Source organism: Micrasema longulum, unplaced genomic scaffold (assembly GCF_059751315.1).
Source record: "Micrasema longulum isolate JH-2025_06_02 unplaced genomic scaffold, ASM5975131v1 h1tg000726l, whole genome shotgun sequence".
Taxonomy (NCBI): domain Eukaryota; kingdom Metazoa; phylum Arthropoda; class Insecta; order Trichoptera; family Brachycentridae; genus Micrasema; species Micrasema longulum.
In genome coordinates, this window is record NW_028277922.1 from 217,885 (window position 1) to 228,320 (window position 10,436).

Here is a 10,436-nt window from a genome sequence, read left to right on the forward strand (position 1 = left end):
TATCCCTTTTTTTTGTATAAGTCTGTAATAAGCATTAAACTGAAATGTTCATTTTTAACTTGGACAACCAGCTTTTGGTTTGTTTGTTTTGAAGCGAATTCTTATCTTCCTAATAAATGGTAGGTCAAGCAAGTTTTAAACATATTTCAGTCTAATTAAATTAATTTGATTGAATAAACATATGAAAGTATTAGAAGGAAAATTAGGAATCTGTTTGAAAAAAGAATTGTGAAATTTCTAATTAGGCTTCTCTAACTCAATGGAGTTGCTGAGTTTGCAGTGTCAAGTAGAAAAATTAAAACCTGTTTTTGCAAGATTTAGAGACGGTTTTGAATTACGCTATTATTTTGGTAGGTAAGTTTTTTATGTATAATTAGTAATAAATAATTTTCCGTTGTTGGCAGAGATTTCCAAGTTTGCTTCTAATACCCACATATTGTAAGATAGTAAAAGATTTTAAATACATTTTGGGGATTAATTATCAGTGAAATATCAATAAAAACGAATGTTCATAGAAAACGAACCTTCTATATCTAATTTCTGAAGTATAAAAGATAAAAAAAACAATAAAAATACGGTTAATTTTCAAAGAATTCCTTTAGTACAAATACAATAAAAATATTTTTTTACATCCACGGGAAATAATACAGGTCTACAAAGGTTAAAATATAAAATTACTCAAGCAAGCGACCCTTTTTTTTATTTTACCATGTTATAAAACTGTTTATTGACTTTCCAATTAGTGTACTTTGATAGAAATACCAAGGGCTAACATTTTCTGTTTCCTATTTAAAATGTCTGCAAATATAATTTTCCGAATAAAAGGCGCACGTCAGACCGATTTTAGTAATAAATTGGTACAAAAGTAAAAAATAGCAAGGCATTATAAAAACATGAAGCTTACCTGGAATTAATATTTTTCTTTCCACTAAATAAGAGGGATCGGCTTCTGAAAATAAAGAAAAAAACGTTTTTTAATCGTGAACAATATTAAAAAACGTTTTGATATTTGTGATGTAGATAAATTGTTTATAAATTAGTATTTTTTTTAATCAAAGGCCTAATTTTATTATTTTTATAAATGTGTGCATGTTAACTTAAAACTATGTTTACCATATCATTAATGAAGTTATTTAATTAAGCTTCCTGTTTATTTTTCGTTATTTTGTTTTAGTTAAGAAAAGATATTAAAAAACATTTTTTTAAATTAATATTTCAATGGATAACTTATTTGTTTTTTCTAGACTCATACAAAAAAATATTTTTTAGAAGTTTTTTATGACTTGCTGCGTTGTAGAAAGCGATAAACAGTTATTACCGTTATTAAATTAAGATCCTATGATAAAATCTTTTTTTTTTTTTACAAAACAAGATAAAATAAAAAAATAAATAAAAATAAATCTCCCACGTTTACCCCGAATCCGTAAATTCTGCCGAAAAAAGCCAAATAATCGTCATTGACGGCCTTTCAGGGCGGTGGGAGCCCGCTGATTTAGAGAACAGGGAACTTGGGTAAAGGCTAACCTGAGGCATCCGTAGCACATCTCCAAGCCAGGTCCACCGCCGCACCCTTAAAACGCTCGTTAAAAGAGGCTGTTGCGTCCGTTCTCAAACTTAAATTTATCTACGTATTTAAGAAATTCGAATATATTTACAAATAAATCGATAAAATGCTGTAAACAATTTCTGTGCAAAACGATTTTTCTCCTTACACGTGACGATATATTTCTGCGGGGCGTCACGTCCGATCACGGTTAGGATCCATAAAAGAATGAAGGTAATTACCAAAGAATTTGATTTTATTTGTGTACACAGCACAAATGCTTTATAAACATAAACATATATGCATTACACATAACAGTGTTCTATACAAAACTATAAAATAATTCAAAAACAATATTATATATTACGCAGTTTTTAAAATATATTGTTATATATTATAATACTACTAGCGGACCCGACAGACATTGTCCCGTCCAAACCTTGGCTTGCCTTGGAATAATACTTTTCATTGATAAGTAGGTACGTACCTAGATACTTGTTAATGGTTGAATTTTAAAACATGAAATAATTTATTTTCAAATATGGAATTATTTTTGCAACTTTCAAACTTAGCTCTTCTCACCAACAGGTGTGCACTTTATTCATGAATGCAATTTTCGAAAATGTATTTAATGTCAGTTTATATTATTTTAGTTTTACCGAAAATCCAGGAAAAAGAAATAAATGGCAAAAAATTATACGTAATGTAAGGAAAGAATCTGATTGGGATCCATAAAAAGCGAATTTTACTTGTAAATATTCAAAAACAAACTTTTTTAAAAACAAAATCCTTTCATTTTTTTCGCACATATATTCTCGTCGAATGCACCCTGGTAGGTCAATGAAAAAAATATTTATGCTTCTAACTCTTTTTTTACGTAGATATTAAATTTTTCAATCGAATAAATAAAATAAAAAAATAAGTAAACTCATTGAATAATAAAGTTTAAAAAATCGAATGTGTATTTAACACGTATTTATTTATACATTTCTTTTCCTCTTGCTACGATTAAAATAAACATTCAAATAGGAGTTAGATTCCTAAACTATATCTTAAATACCAAGTCAAAACTTAATTTGGCTAATGTGAAAAATTTCAATACAACTTATCTGGTTCCCTAATCTGTGCAATCTTGGAATTGGTGAATTAATTTCATAATTTGTTGCATCAATTTTTATATGAAATGGTACATTATATCTAGTAGTCCTAACATGTATTCGGATTCAATCATATTTTGTAAGTCAGGAGAGTCCAACAAGTCATTTTTAATTTTGAAGAGAAACATTAAATGACTCAGTTTTCGTCCTCTAGGTAAACTTTTCAAATCAAGTGTATTTATTAAAAAATCATAGCTTAAAAACTCATTAAAAATAAACAGCCTGAATTGAATTAAAACACAATAGATTTCGTGGTTGTAACGTGTCCTTTTAATCATTAAATATCATCACGTGATACTCTGAAATTTTATGCAATATTCTTTAAAATATTTGATCAGAATATCCCACCTTTTATAAAATGTAATATTTGTATCTACATGTTGTTTTTTTTACAATACCAAAGTATTTTTCTTGGATGCATTCAATTGAAATATTCGCACTACGTATCCGTGAAAAGAGGTTAAAATAGAATTTAGGGGCAGTTTGTTTCCTTTCAAAGCCTCCAGACATATCAATGGATATCTCAGATGCTAAATGGAAAGAGATGGTTTTTCCTCTTCCAGTTTAACGCCCAGTTATCTCGTACGCCCAGATCACTCAATAGAAATTAAACGCAGATACTTTTTGCTAACGATTAATCTGTCTCGGGCTTCAGGGTTTAGGCTGTACCCTACTCAAGATTAATTTGTTGAATGTCAGGTTTAGTTCAACGGACAGGTGGATCCTTATAAATAATGCAGTCTTATTGCTAGTTTGCGGTTAAACTTGTTATTCGATAAGAGGTCGGCTGATTTAAAGGGTTTGCGACATTTTATAGGCATGTTGAGTTCTACGAGACTCTTGAATAATCATTTTTCGATAATTGAACACTATAGGTTAGGGCATATAGACGTTTCTCGGCCATTAAACGTGAAATACAACTACCCATGTGAGTAATGAATCCATAACATAACCCCATTTCAGAGTTATAGAACTATTATATCTATATTAACTAGAACCAATCATAATATCAAATAATGATAAGCAACTACACTGACTTTTCTTCATATTGCCATCTAATAAATTCACAATTCACTCATACCACAATAAGAATATTTTATATGTTATTCTTATTTATACATTATGTTAGTACATATAATTATATTATTATTTTTTAATTAGGTTTTTATATTTAATTTTGTTTTTTACATTTATTCTTGTATTGTTAAAACTTTCTACTGAATATGCTGTATAATTTTTAGGTTAACTTTTTAAATATAAATCTTGTATAATTTTTTGGTTGAATTTTTTTTATAAATCTTGGGTACAAAGGTAATTTATGTTTTTAAAAAAAAAAATATTAAACCAAATAAGTCAGTATTATAAGTTTTCGCAAAAGGCAGATTTGCCGTTTATGTTAAAAAAATAAAATAAAATTAAATATGTCTGTGTTTGTTTATTTTGTAAGACCGTACTTGATGACATTATATCGTATACATAGCATTTTGTAGTTACCGACCATATTATATGGGACTCGTTGCATATTATTCATTCAATATGTACCAATTAAACCGTTTTTTTTTTTTTTTAGAATAAGGTTTATTATTTTTATATATTATATTGTCCATCCACTTCAACTACATTTTATTTTTTTTAAGAAATAACATGATGGTTTTTTTTTCAAATATTCAAAGTATCATCATTATCGTCATCATCATTCTCAATCGCAGCGTATCTTAATGATTTTTGTAACATGAAGGTAAGGTGATCAGTCTTACGCTTCAGGCTTCAGTCTACGGACTATAAAATATTCTAGAGTAAAAACACCCTTTTAAATAATATTTCATATCAACCATGTCGGGAATAGAACCCGAGACCTCTTGCGTGGTAAGCAAATGCGCTAACCATTACACCGCGAGGCCGAGTAAAAACATAAAGAAAAAAAAATGCATTTAATTATATTTTGACGTTTGAGATATATTCCTTAGATTTCTTTAATTTTGTTCAAATAATAGGAAGATATTTATGTATTTCAACGATATTATATTTATTTGAAACCTTGGCATTTAATTGTTCTAAAACAAAAAAGAGCTACAGAATTCCTCGAACCTGCAGTGCCATAATCGTATACGTTAATTTAGTGGGTTTGTGGTCCCTGGCTAGTTTCACGAATTCACAAATCAAAGGTTCAAGGTTTGCACCTCGCTCTATCACAACCTGATTTACATTTTTGAATACCGAATTTTACATTTAGTTGAAAATGGCCCCCAAAATTGAAACATTTGGGCAAATCATAAAAATGCAAATGTTTATTTATAAAAAAAAAAATCTCTATTATTGTCATTTTCAGCTAGTTGTGAATTCGTATGATAGAAAATGAGAATCAAATTATGGTAAAGTATGGTAAGTCTCAAACCTAAGACTTTTGATCTTTAAACCAGTTCCATGGAACTACAACCCGATAATTCTTGATATTTAATTCCCGATATTTGAAGTTTTTTTCTGCATACCAAATTATTTATTATTCTTCATTCTGCACGCTACATTCTACTTATTTGCCAAAGCTTTATTGTACCGTACAAAGCAAATGTAAATGCTAGATTTTCTCTCCATTTTACATTGTTTTATCATTACATATTTACTTATGTAGCGGAAGCTTTAAAACAGTGATCTGAAGGGTGCTTACAGCAAACGAAGCTAATTATGTTCGGGATATTACAATATTTACAGCATACAAGTATCACATTTTACAGCACTTTGACCGCGTTTTGTCATACTGAAACTAAAGCGTGAAATAATATGAAGCTCTATCAGGCGCCCCGTTAGTTGCTAGTTAAGGGTAGAAATGTGAGCCGGCCTGAATAGGCTGTGCTTCATTCAAGAGCTGGCGACAATAAGCGCCCCCTGAAAGCTTGTATACTGAAACTAGGTTGGAAATACACAAGGCAACTTTACAAAGCTTAGGTTTGTGTTTCGCTTAGGAAATACAAATACACTAAAAAATATAACAATAGGTATGTTTGTTTGTGAATAAAATCAGTACATTTACATAAATAATTAACCTATTTGTGACAAGAGTTCCGTAAGGAACTCAAAAAAAATTGGCATTCTATCCGTCATATTGAGTCGTTTTGTGACAACACTTTAAAATTTAGTTACCAAAATTTACCCGTGATGATATGTGGAGAGCTGCACTTTCAGCGTTTCTAAAAGGGTGATTTTCAAAACAGAGGAATTTAGTAAAACATAATACCAATAGAATATTTTTTTTTTAATCGTATGTTTTACACAGTTGATAAAATTTGAGTATCAAAAAAAACGGAACAAAATGTTTTTTTATTAGAAAAATCAGAGTGGAATTTAAATTATTTATTTGTTTTTATAAAATACAGAACTCACAGCAGGTCTCACTATAGATTCGTTTGTTCATTAGTTAGCATATTTTAACATTATGAACAATAATAAATATAATAAGAACATAAAACGTATTTTTTACATTTTTCAAATCCTGTTGAAGGGGCAATATTTTTATTGAAGAGTTACCGGATAAAAAATTACATGATGAGGGGATGAGGTGATGACAATCAAATGCCGAATTCATGTCTGATCCCCAAGAAGAAAATAAAAATGTGAAAATTCAACAAATGTGTGCTTTACTCACTGACACCGCTTTAATTTCGTTTGGCTAAGCCTCGAAAAAGTAGGTTTGATAAAGTATGGAAATTCCTGGATAATGTCCTATTAAAAATAATCAGTGTCCGATACGTTAGATGCAAGGTTGGACTATGTGCAAAGTGTTTTAAAGGGGTATTAGACGAAATAAAATATTTGTTTTTGAATAAGTGCACGTGCATATCATACATGTTTTTATGTCCAGGTGGATGAAGAATGCAGTTCTCCGATTGAATTAAAACCAAAACCCCGGACGACTGTTTTTGACTAGACGGCTGCTTCTGTATAAAATCCTAAATAAGGAAATCGAGTAGAGAAAAGTTTGCCTTGTTACGAAATCATTGACGCCTTTGCCAACCATTTTTGAGATTTTAGGTTTAGTTCCTGGCAGAATAAACATTATGTATTGATTTTTAAGGTTATTTAAACTGCAATATTTCATCAACTGGCATCTGAAGCAGTAAACTGATCACCCTACCTTCATCAGACAGATATTTGAAACATACTGCATTTGGTTTACAAATACAGTGCCCTATGCACCACTGGGTATGGAAAAGGTAACAATTTATTTTTATTTTATTTATTTAATTAGACAATACGCCCAAGGAGCATTAAAAAAAATTAAACGGGTGAGTACAACATAGTAAGTAATAATTTTTAAAATGAACATCCTTTTTTTGTATAGATATAGAAACAAAAAAGCATGCTGCAATGCAAAACAAAAAGTGAAACTTTGCATAGTAAAAAAGAAAAATTAATATAAATATAAGAAAAATGTTAGAATGATAAAGCAAATTGTAAAGAATTTACACAAAAAAATGGTATTAACAAATTAATGTTAAAAACAAAAAATAAAAATGTATGATGATTTACCACACCAGTTTTATTGATAATTGAAACTTTATATTATAACTAACTTAACCTAACCTAACCTAACCCAACAAATTGACAAGTATTATTTCTGAGTAGTTATTCTCCGAGAGTTCCATATGGAACAATTTTATGGACTCCCATTGGACGGGGAAATATTTTTTTGGTATTTGAATAATTTTAGGCATTGGAAGTAAAGATGGCAACCTTCAAAAAATTTCTTTTTTATTTATGATGTCATTCTGTAGTTTATTAACTATATTTGATAAAAATCAAGAGTTGAGTTGCAAATATAGTTTTAAATCATACTTTTGATGATTTGAAAATAGTTTTTAGCAAACAAAGCAATATCCATCAGCCATTTTATTCGACCAATGACAGGCTTGAGATTTAAATTTTTAAAATGGCCGTGCTATACAAATATTAACAAAGTTTTTTGAATTCGAGTTTATATTAAAGTTTATTTATTGGTATTTAAAGTTTAAGTTCAGTAAAAATAAAATTTCTAACATAAAGACTCTCTTTGACATTAGTGTAGCAGTTTTTGTTATTTATCTCGAAAACACCATAACAGGAGTTTGCTATCTTTGCTTTTAATGCCTTCAATTGTGTTATAAAATATGTAATAATAATAAATTAATCGTTTAGTGAATACAGATGAATATATAAGAATACGTATTTATTCCAAAAATAAATTTTAAATTCATTATTTGAGTTCAAAAAAATATTTTCATTATTAAATAAATAAAACTTAACGATTTAAGATCTTAGTTGTACTTCTACTCTCATTTACTAAAATGAATTTATAATTCTGCGAGCACTTTAGATAATATAAATTGAATTTATCTTAAGTGTGTAAATTCATTGAGTAATTTCGAGTGCAATTAAAACTCCTGGTACAATAAAGAACATATTATATTTTAAAGTTAACAAGCTGAACCTGGCAACACTTTGCCATTGCTAGATTTGAGTACATACCAGCATATAGATTAAATTAACACAATCTAAAATTTAATATCAATTGTTGTATTTAGCTTACTTGTTGTATCTAAGTTCTTGTTTATGATTGAATTCCAAAACATTAAATAATACGTTTTCAAATATAGAATTCTTCCTGCAAATGTCAAACTTTGTTCTTCTCATCAACAGGGATGCATTTTTATTTAGAAACGCAATTTTTAAAAATGTATCGAATATCAGTTGTTATTCTTTTAATATTACCAAAAAATCCAGTAAAAAGAAATAAATGGGTGGAAATGATAATGAATTTAAGGTAATAATCTGATTGGGATCCATAAAAAACGAATGTTGTTTGTAAAAACAACATTCAAAAACAAACTTTTTTTAAAGACTAAAAAATAAAATCTTCCAATTTTTTTATTATTTGCATTTCCGTTGAATGTAACCCTGGTGATGGTTAAAATAAACATTTGCGCTCCTAACTTTTTTTGATTAATAAATTGAGATTTTAATAGCTTTAAATATGCTCGTGGCAAAAATCTACGTTTCGCTGAAAACTGCACGTATTCGGTCCAGTAGTTATTCCGTTTATCGAGGACACACATATGAATACTACCTTAATTAAACATAGATATAATAATTGTGCTTGAGTGTAACCTAATATATTTTAAAGTCGTATTCTATCTTCTTCTAAGGTCGAGTTCCCATAAAAGAAACCGAACCACCAATGTAAACTGGATTATAAGACGTGCCTTTGAAAACGAGGCCAAATAAAACTCATAAAATACAAAATTTCGCTTGCTTGCTTTAACATTTAACAACGCTTACACGTGGCTTTGAGCCCGAGCAACAAGTTTAGTTTTAAGAACCGTTTTGTAATTTAATTTCAACATGGCAACACTCCACCGCAAAAAAATTACAAAGTGTTTAAAGTCACACAGGTTAGTTTATTCCATAAATCAGATTAAATATGACTTGGCTGGGTTTTCGGTCAAGGAGATTTTTAATTGACAAGTTACATATAACGTCGGTGTTCCTACGTAAACATTGAGTTTCAGGGCCAGACGCGAAACTTCAGAGGAATATCCCTCATGTTAAACTTTTTTTTAAATCCTAATATTTTTTTTCAGCTCATTTTTTTAAATGTTTTTTTATAATTCAAAAATGGAGTAAATCCTTAATTTCTCAGACTAGCATCGCTTCCACAAACTTCTACCCCTCCCCTACAAAAAAAATAGATAAAGACGAATTTGACGAACAAAGCGCTACGCACCGAACGCGGACGACGGAAGCTGCTGGGTAGGGGAGGGATAGGTTTAAATTCTTTTTTTTAAATGAGCTGAAATGATAAGGATTTTATTAAAGCTTACTATGAGGAATGTTCCTCTGAATTTTCGCGGTCTGGCCCTGAAATACGCGTGTCCATGAAAGGTGGTATAAATATACGCACAAAATAATAACATTTCTATGTATTAATCATTTAAAAAAATGAACTACTATCAATCTTGTGTTTGTTGGAAAATCAAATTACCACGACACGCTTGAATATGTTTAAAATTCTTATAAAATTAATTATTATGAATTCAGTGACATTTTCTTTTATTTTTCAACTTTGGTAGATGATCAAAATTTTTGCTAGTAATTACGATTATGTTGGCTTCGTGGTGTAATGGTCAGCGCGTTTGCCTACCATGCGAGAGGTCTCGGGTTCGATACCCGACATCGTTGATATGAAATATTTATTAAAAAGGGTGTTTTTACACTAGAATATTTCACTGTCCCTGAACTGATATCTGAAGCATAAGACTGAGCATCTTACCTTCATGTAACAAAATGATCAAGATACGCTGCGATTGATGTACCAATGCAGTGCCCTATGCAACATTAGGTGCGGAAAGGGAATGATGATGATGATGATGAATTGGGATTATGTGAGTATTATTTAAATATATTTATCAACCATATACCATCGATAACAGTCTTTAACAACATATTATATTACAATATTTTGAGTTCGTTAACACAACCCTGGATTTCACCCCCTAGGGAGTCATAAAGATTAACAAATTACAACACAGATAGGGAACATTTTTGAGATAGGAATATGGAAGTCTAGGCATGTACAGGGTTTATGACCTGTCGTTGTCTGGCCACTTTACACACTGTGTAACATATTTATGTAATATAAAATATCGTAATAAAACCAACTGGTCCAAACATAGGAAAAATAGTGAATGTTAAACAGTGCGTAAAGT